The sequence below is a fragment of the Delphinapterus leucas genome, chromosome 13 (genome assembly GCF_059928025.1).
Source record: "Delphinapterus leucas isolate spDelLeu-1000000601 "Yukka" chromosome 13, BTC_Dleu_Yukka2, whole genome shotgun sequence".
Classification (NCBI taxonomy): Eukaryota; Metazoa; Chordata; class Mammalia; order Artiodactyla; family Monodontidae; genus Delphinapterus; species Delphinapterus leucas.
This window is the reverse complement of record NC_143141.1, coordinates 42,449,462-42,464,172: the sequence shown is the minus strand read 5'-3', so window position 1 is coordinate 42,464,172 and position 14,711 is coordinate 42,449,462. Positions and strand designations below refer to the sequence as shown.

At 37.7% G+C, this 14,711-nt stretch overlaps 1 protein-coding gene and 1 long non-coding RNA gene across 3 annotated transcripts in view; one reads left to right on the top strand and one right to left on the bottom strand.

The window, feature by feature from the left end:
* COMMD1 (copper metabolism domain containing 1) overlaps positions 1 to 14,711 on the top strand; it is a 154,183-nt gene that overhangs the window by 126,649 nt on the left and 12,823 nt on the right. The gene's annotated exons all lie outside the window — the stretch shown is intronic.
* LOC111186499 (uncharacterized) overlaps positions 9,449 to 14,711 on the bottom strand; it is a 48,270-nt gene continuing 43,007 nt past the window's right edge. Inside the window, exon 3 of the long non-coding RNA XR_002647862.3 lies at positions 9,449 to 14,164. This is a non-coding gene — a long non-coding RNA (uncharacterized LOC111186499). The remainder of the gene's footprint in view (positions 14,165 to 14,711) is intronic.

Genomic DNA, 14,711 nt, shown 5'->3' with positions numbered 1-14,711 from the left:
ATACTCTTTCAAGAGTAGTATTTTTCAGGTAATGAAGATATGTTTATTGTAACTGTTAATTTGTTTTTAATAAAAGTCCCCTGAGTAAAACTTTTAATAGATTATAGCTCAAGGGAAAAATTAACCTGGATGTTTCTGTATAATTGAGGAGAAACTATTTAACTGGAAAATTCTTTGTGATGATTTAAATTCTGTAATGCAGTTTGATTATTAAATTAGAATTAGAAAAGCTGTGAAAGAAAATAAGAGAAATAAGAATGGGAAATAGCTAGTCACCATGGAGGGAGTATGTGACAAACCCTGTGGGTTGGTGTGGTGGTTGGGTCTCCCAATTACCACTCTAGAAGTACAGCAGAATTAGCAGGGATATTTCCCACTCAATTTTATCTGGTTATAGGCAGTGAAACTGACATTATTCAGACTTAATTTGAATTTACTAAGGCTTGTCCCCATTGTTTTTTGAAAGATAAAGTTGGAGGGAGGACAACTGGATTCACTGAATTATCATTTCTAATCTCACAATTACTTCCTGAAACGAGTAGAAAAAAACTCACCACCCCACCCTCTCTTTTTTCTTTACTGTTGTTGTGCTCTAACTCTTAAGGTGATCTTTGTTTAGCGTTTCAATACTTATACTGTAGTTTGAGGGAGGAGAAGAGGGCAAAATATCTGTATGAAAGTGATTATGAAAATGCCTAAATTCTCAGAGGACAGTGAGGGGAAATTTTGACTACAGCTGCTTCATTCCTATAGTGACTGATCAGGGATGCAAATCAAGACTAAATTTATACAGTTTTGATAGGCTGTTTGTTATTGCTAAAGTCCTAGGTTCAAGTTTTAATATTCAGTTGTGGAGAAAAGGATGGAAATTCTTGAGTACTTAAAATTAGACTCCTAAATGAGAAATTAGAAAAAAATATTTTAGTTGTGTGGCCCACTTAAGGCATTTTTCTGTTTGTTTTCTCACTTGACCTTCACTAATCCCATGTAATAGGTATCATTATCCCCAAGCCACATGGAGTCTTCAGTTCATTGTTGATAGGACTTGTACTAGAATTAATTTCTATTGATTCTTAGTCCCATATTCTATTTATAGTTTGCTGCTTACTGTCTCAAATCCTAGTTAATGATGAAACACACTGATCATAATGTAGACATCAAATTGAAGTCATTTAGTTTGTGGTCCTAGATTAGAAAGACCAGAAGTAGACTCCCATATACATGGTCAATTGATTTCAGCAAAAATGCAAAGGTATTTAATGGGGAAAGGGTAGTCTTTTTAAGAAATAGGAGCAAAGAAACATTTGGAATTAAAAGTGACTCCCAGAAGTTAGTGCAAATATAGTGGTTAGCTCCAAGGGGAAGATTAGAGAATGCAATAGGGAAGGGGGGATACAGCGGTTTCAAATATGTTGACATTGTGTTAATTTTTCAGCTGCATCATTGGGTACCATGTGTATTTATTATTCTTAGAGCCCTACATACATGTTGTATAAATTCTTTAGTACATGACTAAATCATTAAGAAATGAAATTTAATTAACTTTGAAAGGATACTAAAGACATTTTTGGAAAATAGGACAACCACTGTCAAAATCAGTCAGTCCCACTTTATTAAAGTTTTTGTTTAGAGCTGTAATACTTGGGATTTAGGAAAAAAATGGCTTTGCATAACACAGGACAGATATTTTATATTCTGGCTTTATTTTTACTTTTTCTGGTATTAACATGATATTAACTCTGTGTATTTTTGGACTGTGCAGAACAAGAACAGAGGCAGATATGGGAGATTGGAAGGTTTTCAGCAAGACAGGCAAAATAGTTTAACAATCTGATAGTAAATGATATACGATAGAAGGTGAGCCTTCATCAATTAAGGCCAAGGAGCTTATTTGGCTTTAGAAAATAATTAGAGCTCAGGTTGTGTTTGTTAGGAGTAGAAACTCAGGTGGGAGGCCTGCCTGTGAAGGGGAAGGGGGCTGGTGGGAGTGGTGGGAAAGGCAAAGATTTAAAGTTGAATGAAAATAAATAATCATACATATTGCTGGGGCCTGAAAGACAAACTCTCACTGGTTGTATTTCTTTCTGGCAGACTTATGACAAGTTTTCAAGGGGGAATAAATGTCAGTTTTCTATTTTGTTTTAAGAAAGGGATAATTTCCAATTTGACTTTGTTTTCTTAATGTAACATTTGGTACTTGCTTTGCTAATATTATCACTTGTGGCTGAAATACAAGGTCTTGAGTTTAGGCTATAATTGAGTTTAGGCTCCTGATTATTCCTGAGAATAGAATTCTCTCTGGCACCAGCAATTTAGATCTATCAAAATGTGTTAATAGTGTTAAATCTTACAATTAAAGGATATACTCTTATAATACTGCAGTATTCAATTCTGATGTTAACCACCCAAAGTTAGTGCAGATCCCCCAGTTAAAGGCATGGTCCTCCAACAGACTGCCCTCACTTCAGACTCTGGTTGCAAGTTTGGGTGTCCCAGAACATCCACACTTTTGACCAACTGGATGCAAATATAGAAGCTTCCTGCAGCCCCCCCTCAGGTTTGATAATTAGCTAGAACAACTCACAGAACTCAGGAAAGTTATGATTTCAATTTAATTATAAAGGATACAAATCAGGACCAGCCAAATGAAGAGATACATAGGGTAAAGTCTAAGAGGGTTCCAAACACAGAACTTTCATGCCCTCTCCCCTTGGAATCTGAATTCATCTCCCTCCTAGCACACTGATACGTTCATCAACCAGGAATCTCAACTGAGCTTCTGTGTCCAGAGTTTTTGTTGGGGTCACATTACTGAGCCATGATTGATTGTATCATTGGTCACATAATTGAACTCAATCTCCAGCCCTCCTGCCCTCACCAGATGTTGGGTTGATATTAAGTGGCTCAGAGTCAACCCTCTGATCACATGGTTGGTCTTTCCTGCTTGGTCTGACCCCATCCTGAGTCATCTTTTTAGTATAAGCTATCTAGGGGCCCACAATGAGTCACCTCTTCAGTGTAAACTATCAGAGCCCACCCTGAATAACAAGACATTCCTATCAGTGGGGAAATCCCAAGGGTCTAGTTGCTCTCTCAGGAACCAGGCACAAAGACCTGTAAAATCTGTATTATATAACACTCTTGATCCAGAGAGTTAAATGGTATTCAAGGCCTTTGCTGTCTATTTCTGGTATTTTCTATCAACAGTAGTATCTAATTTGTCTTCTCTATTTTGTCTCTTATCATTTTCTCAGCACAGGAAAACTAAGAACCAAGTAATGAAACCAAAAGCATTACACCCCACTCTCACCAAGTCTTTGAATCTTCTAGCAAGGGAACTAATATGCAGCTTCTCCCTTCCCTCTGAGCCATTAAGGCATAGATTGCAAATTGTTGACTTACAGTTTTTAGCAGATATTATATTGGTGCGTCCTTCAAAATTTTTTTAAATTACATGCCAATGTTTTAAAAAAAAAACACTGGAGAGTTCACATTAATGTGAACTTTCTGACTCATCTTAAAATTAAGAAATACAGGGCTTCCCTGGTGGCACAGTGGTTGAGAGTCCGCCTGCCGATGCAGGGGACACGGGGACACGGGTTTGTGCCCCGGTCCGGGAAGATCCCACATGCTACAGAGCTGCTGGGCCCGTGAGCCATGGCCGCTGAGCCTGCGCGTCCGGAACCTGTGCTCCGCAACGGGAGAGGCCACAACAGTGAGAGGCCCGCGTACCGCAAAAAAAAAAAAAAAATTAGGAAATACATATCACTGGCCTGTGTTCCAACATAGCAATATTTGGCTGCAGTCCCCTTTAAAAAGCAGTTTAGAAATCTCAACAATTTAACACAATCCTTACCCCCTTCCCCAATCCCCCTACCTCCATTGTGCAACTTGATCTTTAAGGAATCTCTGAGTTAAAAAGAAAAAAAAGTCCAGAGCCCTTTGTTTATGCCATCTCAGTTAATTCTGGATATAATCAGGTGAGGTAAGCATTGTAACTCCCATTTTGTAGTTGAACAGAATGAAACTGGCTAAATGAATTTTCCACATAAATTTCCCAAGGCTTCATAATACATGGAAGAGCTAGAATTCATATCCTGTTCTTTATTGGTTATAGTTCTGCTCACCTGGCCTCATACTTGTGACTCCTAGCCCATTCTTAAAGGCAGGTTCTATGTCTTCTTTTTAAATAAATTTATTTGTTTGTTTATTTATGGCTGCATTGGGTTTTCGTTGCTGCATGCGGACTTTTCTCTAGTTGCGGTGAGCGGGGGCTACTCTTCCTTGTGGTGCGCAGGCTTCTCATTGTGGTGGCTTCTCTTGTTGCGGATCATGGGCTCTAGACGCATGGGCTTCAGTAGTTGTGGCACGCGGGCTCAGTAGTTGTGGCTCACGGGCTCCAGAGTGCAGGCTCAGTAGTTGTGGCACACGGGCTTAGTTGCTCTGCGACATGTGGGATCTTCCCAGACCAGTACTCGAACCCATGTCTCCTGCATTGGCAGGTGGATTCTTAACCACTGCGCCACCAGGGAAGCCCAGGTTCTATGTCTTACTCTTACCCCATACACATTTGCCTGTAAGCGTAGTGGGCATTCCATAAATGTTTGTTGATTTCAATTGGATTTTTTGGGGCAGAATTGAAATATTTGACAACTAATTTGATGTTAGCCACAAGAAAAAGGAAGTTGTCAAAGGAGACCATGGGAATTTGAGGTTGGGACTGGAAGGGTAATGATGCTATTTGGAGAAATAAAAGAAAACAGGGTGAAGAGAAAATTTGAGAGAGAAAATGACTAGTGTATTTTGAGTAATTTCTGTGTGTCAGGCATTGTGCTTATGTCTTTACATGCATTATCTTATTTAGACATAGTAACAAGCCTTTGCTGAAGGAATTACTCATGTCTGCATATTACAGGGAAGAAAACAGGCTTGGAGAATTTAAGTAATTTACCCATGATCTCATAGCTAGTAAGTGGTAGAATTAGGATTTCAAACCAGGATTCTGTGACATCAGAATTCATTTGGGGGCACATATTAGATTTAAGGCACTAGCCCGAAGGCTTTGTGACAATGCCTAGCATATAGTTGGAAATATAGGAACTGTGCTCAGGAGATGTTTCAGGGCAAAATTATTAATCTGAAAGTAATCTGCAGAGGTGATTGTCATGGCGATGAGTTGGTTCACATTTACCCAGAGAGGGAGTAAGGAGATAAGAAATCAAAAGCCAGAAAATAGAGGAACATCTGTTTACTGGGTGAGAAGAAGAGTTAAGATCTTTTTTACCTTTGGAGAATAAAAGTAATTTTGCGTGTACTGTTTGCTAAGAATAATTCGTATGAGGCAAGTTCAGTTTCATGTTGTTTAAACACTAGCTAGCCATACATATTTAATTTGGTTTAAGATGGGAAAAATATCCATTGTTCCAATTTTGTAATAAAATTACAAAATTTTGGGGCTTCCCTGGTGGCTCAGTGGTTGAGAGTCTGCCTGCCGATGCAGGGGACACGGGTTCGTGCCCCGGTCCGGGAAGATCCCACATGCGGTGGAGCGGCTGGGCCCGTGAGCCATGGCCGCTGGGCCTGCGCGTCCAGAGCCTGTGCTCCACAACGGGAGAGGCCACAACAGTGAGAGGCCCGCGTACCGCAAAAAAATAAATAAAATAAAATAAAAAATTTTAACTTTGTTAGGTATACTTGTTAGAGTTAATATTATAAAAGAAATAGTGAATTTTAAAAATTGACATATAATTGACATATAACATGTAAATTTACAGGTATAACATGTTGATTTGTTATGTTTATATATTGTAATATGATTACCATTGTAGCGCTAATTAGCACCTCTATCACATCACATAGTTATCATTTCTTTTTAGTAGTTGGAATAATTGTCTCTTAGCAAGCTGTATTTCCTCTCCTCTCCCCTTCCCTACCCTTCCCTTCCCTTCCCTTCCCTTTCCTTTCCTTTTCCTTCCTAAGCCAGTGCTCTTGTAGAATGTCTCACTTTCTAGATATCTTACTGTTGATACTTCCTTATGTGTCATTTACTTTGTTCTTTTTGTTCCTGTGTTCCTGTAAAATGATAATTAAGTCTAGAGATTTGATTAGATTTAGACTGGATATTTTTGTCAAGTTCATAGGTGAGTTTTTAAACAGAAATTTTTCTCAAAGGGAGGAATGAGGGACGATTTTTAGGGTGTAGAGTGTTGTGGAGGGAAAGGTGCAGCCAGAAAGGAGGGAGTGACAGAATAGTCCCAGGTACTGGAGACAAAGAAGTTTTTAGTTTTCATGAAGCCATTCCTATTTGTTGATCATTCATTAGTGGACACATTGCCCTCAAAGTATTCAGTTTGATTGGCTACTGAAATTCTGACTTTTAAAATTTAATTAAATATCTCTTTATTCTCTCCTAAATAAAGCAAAATTTAAAACTTGAATGGTTTCTGGATTTGTTTTGTTTTTCTTTATAGGATCAGCTCTAAACACAGCTTCCATTGTCATAAGTCAGGAGAGCAGGTAGCTTATGCAGTGACCTCCTAATTCATTATTAAAATATTCAGTTTTATGACACCTCAGAAAGGCTCATTTTATCTTTTTTGTAACTAGTTGAAAATATACCACTATCAGTTGTTTTCTAAATGGTTTTCTTTTCTTTAGATGGCAGCCATTGTTTTTATATGCATGTCTTGTCTGACTAGTATTCTTTTAAGTGTTCTGCATAGGCTCTATAATTGTTGTAACTGGCCTAAATCTGTAATAGATCAGATAAGCGAAAACTTATATCTAAAGTATTTAAAAAATTTTTATAGCCTTATCCAAGCACAGACTTTAGGCAAACCTGAAGTAGGAAAAATGACATCAGAATAATCCCACTGATCATTGATAATTAAGGCCTTTGATCTGTGCAGTTCAGAAATCTACAAGAACATTATCTCATAACTCTCAAATGTTCTCTGAAGTAGGAAGGCAATTACTATTACCCTAATTTACAGATGTCTTTAAAAGGTTAGAGAGCTGTTCCACGTGGAGCTAAAGGCAAAAGTAGGGATGAATTGTAAAAACTTTCTTAGTCTTTCTAGGCCACTCTGAGTCCACAATTGTTCTTTTCAGAGGTATAAAGATTATTATAATGTAGTTTGAAATTTTTTCTAGTCAAAAAATAAAAGGCTGAAATGAAAATTTTAGTCTGGTCTGGTTAGTGCATTTCATACTCAACCAAACATTTCTGGGATGCTTAATAAATAGTTAAGGATGGTCCCTCTTATCAAAAATATTTAAGACATTACAAAGAACAATGGACACACTATCATTTATTATTTATCACCTAAATGTTTTCAGTGTGAATAACATTTTGTTCTTAAACGTTCTCCAGGGCTAGATAGTATATCTAGCATCGAAAACCTATTTGGGGTGATTATTAATATTATTAACTTTTGAATAAAGAAATTTCTACATATGAATGTGTGTTATTCTTACTTTAAACATATTTCTGTCACTCATTTCCTGTTTCAGTTAATGGCATCACCATCCTACTTACATACCAGGCTGGAAGTATTAGTGATCTTCATTACTTTTCTCTCCCTTACCTCCAATCCATTTGGTTACCTAGTCCTGTATGTCTACAGTTTTTTGTGTACCCATCTATCCATTTATTCCCATGGGCACTGCCTGAGATGAGGCCCTCTTCACCTGATCTCTAATCTTTTGCATCTCTAGTATTTCACACTGCTTCCTGAAATATACACCTGACCATTTCACTCCTCTCCAATGGCTTTCATTCCTAATGGAATTAGGCATTAAGTCCTAATGCCTTACTATGAAATCTCATCATGGCTGTATCCCATGATGACTCTTCTTCCATCAGACTAGACTTTAAAACTTTATACAGAAACTCTGCACTATTTTTGTACTTTTGCTGTTCCTTCTACTTCGAAATATCCCTGTTTCTTCCTGTAGAAATCCTAAACACGTGCCATTTTCTTCATGAATCTCTTTAATTCTTCCAGTCAGATTTAATATCCCTCTTGTATATACATTCATAATACCTGGGCTAAACCTTTTTCTTTTATATCCTTGACATTTTATTTTGAATTGTAGTTCATTGTGTATATACATTTCTTTCGTACGATCATGGCTTGTTGTCAGTGGAGACTATATAGAACACAGTCACACCTTAATAACTTTGCATGTAGTAGTAGTCTTAGCTTTCAGCTTTTACTGGAATTTTATAATTGATTGAGCAAGTCAGTTTCATAAATTGATTCATCTTCCTACTACAACTAAAAAAATGACTAGAAAGAATAATTTTGTTTCATAGGTGGTAAAAACTCAGGAAAAAGTTGCTATCTTTGGACGTGTTTCCTGAAATCAGCAATGTAGATAGAAATGGATTCTTCTATTGTCTGTAGTAAACTATTCTAAACATTTAAAAATTTTAAAGTATGTGTTCTACCTGTATTCTTTCCTATGAAACTGTTGTAGGACATTAATAAAGGCTGACAGAATTCAAAACTTCCCTTAGTTGTTCCATTCTTCTAGCCTTCCCACCAGCTGCTCTTTATAATTTAGAAGTGCCTGCTTTGTGTCAGGCACAATTCTACGTGCTAGAGATACAGCTGTAAACAAACGTAGTTTGTTTTCTAGTTTCAGGAAACAGTCATGTAAAGAAAGCAAATATATACAGTATAGCAGATTAAGAATTGTACAAAATACTAAGAAATACAGAAAATCTATTTCTATATGATTGTCAGAGTCTGGGCTAAATTGCTTGCTTTGAGTTTAAATATCTATTTAAATCCTTGCTTCTCTATCACATTCCTTGCCTATGCTAATTTTGTTTAGGGTTTGTATTGAATATTTTAGGTTCCAAATTACATAGCAATATATAAATATTAAACCTAAATAGAACTTATTAAACTTAGATATAATTTTGAAGTAAATGTTATTCATGCTAAATAATATATAAGTTCTTAGAAAATCATAAAAATCAAATTTTTAAAATTTTAATAATTTTTCAGCATTAGGGGATTATATTTAAATGCTAATTTAAAAAACTTTAGAAAATGAACCATCATTTTTCACTTGTGTGAAACTAAGTTTTTTTTACATATATGGTAGTTTGCTTAAATCAGGGTACACACATACACAGGCATCATATTTAGTCAAATGAACAATTTATTTCCATCGGGTACCAGTTAATCTTACATGTTTGCTAATCTTAAATGACTGTCACATCACTTGGCTTTAAAAGTTCTCTGTGTTCTCACTAGGGTAGCTTATTTTCTGCTCTTCCCAAGCTATAGCAAAAAATGTCTATCATTGCCTGTGCTACCCTGCCAACTGACCTAAGAGAAACTCCTTTCCCTATGGTCCTTGCTACGTGAGTAGTAAACCATGCCAGCTTTTTATCCCTACCCACTGATCCCCAGTTAATTAGATCAGAGGGAACCCTGAACAATGATTGCCCATCCATAGTCTAAACAGGTATTTGTGACATGGTTTGGTGTAACTGGCTCTGCTCAGGCAGAGCCTATGGTTTTGGGTTGAGATAGATTCTTTTCAGGATTTTCAACTTATTGATGTAGGGAAGCTGCCAGATGGTGATGAGCATTGTAGCTGAGAGGTCACATAGAGCTTGCATTAGAGTAGTAATTATGTGGATCATGTGTATATTGCAGAATTGGTTTTCTGGGAAGAAGAGACTAGAACTAAGGTGTTGGGGGGGTGGTTAGGGGGTGCACATGTGTCTGTGTGCGAGTTTGCATGTATGTGAGCGAGAATAATAACAGTTCCTGATGGTTTCATAAGCCCTGAAAGGCCCAACCTGGCCTCCTCACTGTCCTACAGACATGCTCATTCCCAACTCTGTGCATTTGCCTAAGTTAGTCTCCCTATTTTTGGTCTTTCTTGAATAGTACCACCAGGTTAGTGTTCCTTAAAATCTCCTGATAATGATATTTATTGGGCCAAAAATCATTAATGGTTTCTGCATTACCTTTGTGATAAAGTTTAAGTTCCTTAGTTATGTATATATGATCTTTTTAACTCTGCTTTCTAAGATGTTTTGTCTAAAAGAACAAAGCCCATTTAGTTTGGCATTTCAGTATAACAGGTCATGGTGAAAGTCCATAGCTCTATTCTTTTGGTCATTTGTCTCTAGGAACTTTACTGAGAATATCAGTTAGACTGAGAGCCCCATAGTCATTTGTTGCAGAAGGAAAGAGAAATGGCTCTCTGGTTGAAACATGAGCTGCCAGAGGCATGTCTCTACATTTTGAATGTAGGTGAATAGTGGTGCATTCAGGGGCTACTGCCCCTGGTGGAAGAATTTTATGAGTCCAGCCTTCCCTATCCAGCTTCTTGCCAGTTGACAGGCAGTCTGTCTGATGCTTAACCTGACAATGTTGCCAGACTGTCCAGTAACCCTTTCTTTGAGTTTTAAATTCTAAATATTTTTATTGATCAGAAAGAAATAGCCCTTTAGAGATCATTTAAGTTTTGCTTTGAAAGCCCTGACCACCACAGTGCCAACAGAATTGACTTATAGTGTGGTTGGTTAAACGGGCATTCATTTGGGAATTTTTCAGAACTCCAAGTTTTATGGGTCAGCATTCAGCCTTATCCTCTAATTTGAAAAAGATGTGAAGAATAGCAACATATAACTCTTGGCAAGATACAAAATGCAATGATTTCCCCTCCTTATCATGGCCTTTATCTTTTAAAGGTTATCTATTAAAATCTTAACTCTTTACTCTAGAATTCAAGATCTCTCACAATTTTTTCCCATCTGCATTCCATTCCTTCTCTAAAGGAATTCTCTTTTTTAGCTAAGTAAGTCTATCCATTCTCCTTCCTCCCCACAACATGCCAGGCATATTTCTCCCTCAGTGTCTTTGCACATAACGTTTGCCTAGCCTTAAATATCCTCTCTCCTATCTCTAGCTTGCAAGGCCCAGCATAATATTTACTTCCTCAAATCAAAATAATATAAATTATATATCAGCATCAATAAATACTTTAAAAATAAATGACTCCTCTTTTCACTGACAGAAGGCATATGCACTGTGAATTTATAGTTATCCTAGGTGACTGAGCATTTTGCAAATAAAAATTTCAGGGGTGTCACACAAAAATGAAGTTTCTAGAATTTTTTGAAATAACAAAGATTGGTCAACACCGGGCCCACTTTTCTACAAATAAGAGGTTGGAGCTGAGAAATTATTATCCCTTTAAATGATACTTGTATTCACCACTTTAATCCCACCACTCCTTACTCTCTCCCCATATTGCCCCAGCCTGCTTTGGGTCTCTACTTGGCCCTCTGCCCCATAGGCAAATGAATTTAAGATGATGGCTATGGAGATACCCAAGGAAAACGAAAGGATAGTCTTCTAAGAAGAAAGGAGAGATTACCAAGGTCTTTGATAGTCTCTGTCTTAACAGCTAGGAAGGTCACTTCATATTTACCTCCTACCTCCTAATTGACAATAATCAGCGAAAATAACTCAGAAAGTAAGGATATTTAATCATGGGAAAGTTACCAAGAAATGAAATACCTTTCAGAAAGTAATGTTCTGACCTTAGCTCAGAATAGGGAGTAATCACTAAGAAGGCTGTCTGAGGGGGCTTCCCTGGTGGCGCAGTGGTTGAGAATCTGCCTGCTAATGCAGGGGACGCGGGTTTGAGCCCTGGTCTGGGAGGATCCCATATGCCACGGAGCAACTAGGCCCATGAGCCACAACTACTGAGCCTGCGTGTCTGGAGCGTGTGCTCCGCAAAAAGAGAGGCCGCGATAGTGAGAGGCCCGCGCACCGCGATGAAGAGTGGCCCCCGCTTGCCACAACTAGAGAAAGCCCTCGGACAGAAACGAAGACCCAACACAGCAAAAATAAATAAACTTTTTATTAAAAAAAAAAAGAAGGCTGTCTGAGACTTGACATCACTTTTAGGATCCATTTGCTCCAAAGGGTGAGCCCTTTGGGACAATAGAATGGAAGCAAAGCTTTCAAAACAGCTAATATACCGGAGGTAGGGATTCATTTTGGCCTTAAATGTAGTTACTGTCCCTTTTCTCATCTGCCTTCCTATAAACATTTTGATTAGGCAATAATAGTTGGTATTTGTCCAATGTTTTAAATAAGTTCTTTTATTATGTTGCCTCATTTAAATTTCCTAAAACCCCTACAAAGTGGGATACAATGGATGAAGAACGTCAGGCTCCGGGAGTTTAACTGAATTACCTAAGTTCACATGAATATTAAGTGATAGAATTGGAAGTAGATCCTAGATCTTGAGATTTCTGGCCTTGTGCTCTGTAATTTTATACTGTCTGGGTCTTCATTATCTTCCTATGAATGATCTCATCCTGCTTTTGTATGTGTTACCAAAGGACAGGGCAATGACGCTAAGTCTGTAGCAAGGAGACAGTGATGTGAGAAATGAATTTTAGAACTGAGACAGCCTCTTATAATTTATTCAGTCTTCTTTACCTCCTTGAGTAAACTACCTGGAAAGTGGCTAACGGTTTTCTCAGAACGTCAAAAGTCTTTTTTTTTTTTTCTTTTTTTTGACCATACCACACGGCTCGTAGGATCTTAGTTCCCTGACCAGGGATTGAACCCAGGCCCTCGTTAGTGAAAGCACAGAGTCCTAACCACTAGACCCCCAGGGAATTCCTGAATGTCAGAAGTCTTGATCTACATGTCTACTGTAGATCAAAAATATTGATCTACATGATCTAGTGAAATTGCCTTTTAAATTGTTTTAATTTATTGCCTTTTTTTCCTGTTAGAATGTTAGCTTCTCAAGGGCAGAGACTCCATCTTGCTTACCACTGAATCCTCAGTGTTTAGAACTATACCTAGCAGATATAAGACAGTCAATAAGTATCTCATGCCTAATTCACTGACTTAGTGTTTTAATGTCTTTACATTGAGAACCTGCTGCCCCCAGTCAAATGTTGGTTGTTTTTCTGAAATCCACTTTTTCCTTTAGGTCTGACATGGGTGGTCAGCCCTGTGAAGGAGTGTGGACATTGACCTAGAGCAGCTTGGAGTTGAAACAATTATGTTTATGTGATAAAAGTCTCTGAGTCACATGGCAAATAGGTTTATCTTTGTATACCTTTTCTCTCAATGCTGCTTGTATTTGATCCTTTGTAGCCATCAATACTTTCAAGCCCCTTCAGTTCAGAAGTGTCCTGTGTTGTCTGTCTATACCATGAAGTGGGAGAGGTTGGGAAGCATTGCTTTATTGGATTACAAGCAGAGTCTAAGATTCCGGACTTCAGCAAGAGGTCTTGTGCATGGTAAGAGTTTTGTGATAATGCAGGCGAGGGAAATACACAGACATGTTTGTAACAGAGCATCAGCAAATCTGCTATTTCCAAGAACAGAAAGCACAAAAATCCAGATTCTGAAAGGTTAAGAAGGGCTTACTGTTTAGTCCTGAGACTTTGCCAGTTTCTTCATGGTTGAGCCTAGCCTTTTCTAATTCCTAATATTTGAATCCATTGGGTGGTCTTGTTTAATAAAGACTTCTATTAAGAAGGGAAGAGAGGGCAAATAGTGTGCCTGATCCTTGCAGGGAGAAAAAAAGTATGTTGAAAGAGCACAGAGCTCTCAGGATGTTAAGTAACACTGTACTTGGGGCTTGTCATAGCCTGAAGCAGTTGGTGCTGTTTCCCAATGTGAGCTCTTTTTTGTTTCACCAGGACAATGTTAGGTCCCAGGAGTCTTTCACGTGACTGTTTGTCACTATTAAGAGCCAAGTGCCTGTTCTGAAGAAAACAGAGCTGTAGTTAAAGTGTTCAGGAGAACTCCTTTTGAAGTGTCAGGGGACAGGATGTGTGTAACAGGGTAGGAAGAGAGGCTAACATTTATTGAGAGTCTGTTTCACACAAGACAGTGCTGGGTACTTGCATATGTGCTATCTTATTTAATCTTTATAACAGTCCTATAAGATTAATACTATTTTTCCATTTTCTAGATTTGGAAACCAAAACTTAAGAAAATTAGATGACTTTCCCAATGTTACACAGCTTTTAATAGTGGAGCCATATCTAAATCTGAATTGTCTTAACTCTCAAACCGATGATTTTTTCCCCTTCATGATATTGCTTTGGATTCCATGTATGATGATGGAGAAGTCTCATTTCTTGATCTTCCTATAGAGGGAGAGGGAAACAGTATAAAATAGCGGAATTTACATGCATTTACATATTCCTTTCTAACCTTAACTTTCAAAATGTTTTAAATATACTGAACTTTTAAACATAATACTGAGTAAGGTCTTAATGGGTGATGCAGTGGAGTGGCTGAGAAGTACTTTTCTCCCTAAATTTCAAGATGTTTGCAAAAGTATATATTACTTTCTGGAAATTTCCAATTATGAGCCATTAGGTCCTAAAGAACAGAGGTTAATAGTGACCTTCAGGATATAGCATCATCGTCATATGTTTAGACTTAACTCCGGTTGAGAATTCTCATTTCTAAAACAGTTCATTTTAATCTAAGTATTTCTTGAAGGCAGACTCAGACTTAAGGCCTCTGTCCTATAAATGACAGAATTACTGGAAGTTCTGTCTTAAAGTTCATACTATATATTTTTACTCTTCATTGATGAAAATAAAGACTTCACATTAAAATTTTCTTTTGAGACTTCCCTGGCGGTCCAGTGGTTAGACTTCACGCTTCCACTGCAGGGGCCGTGGA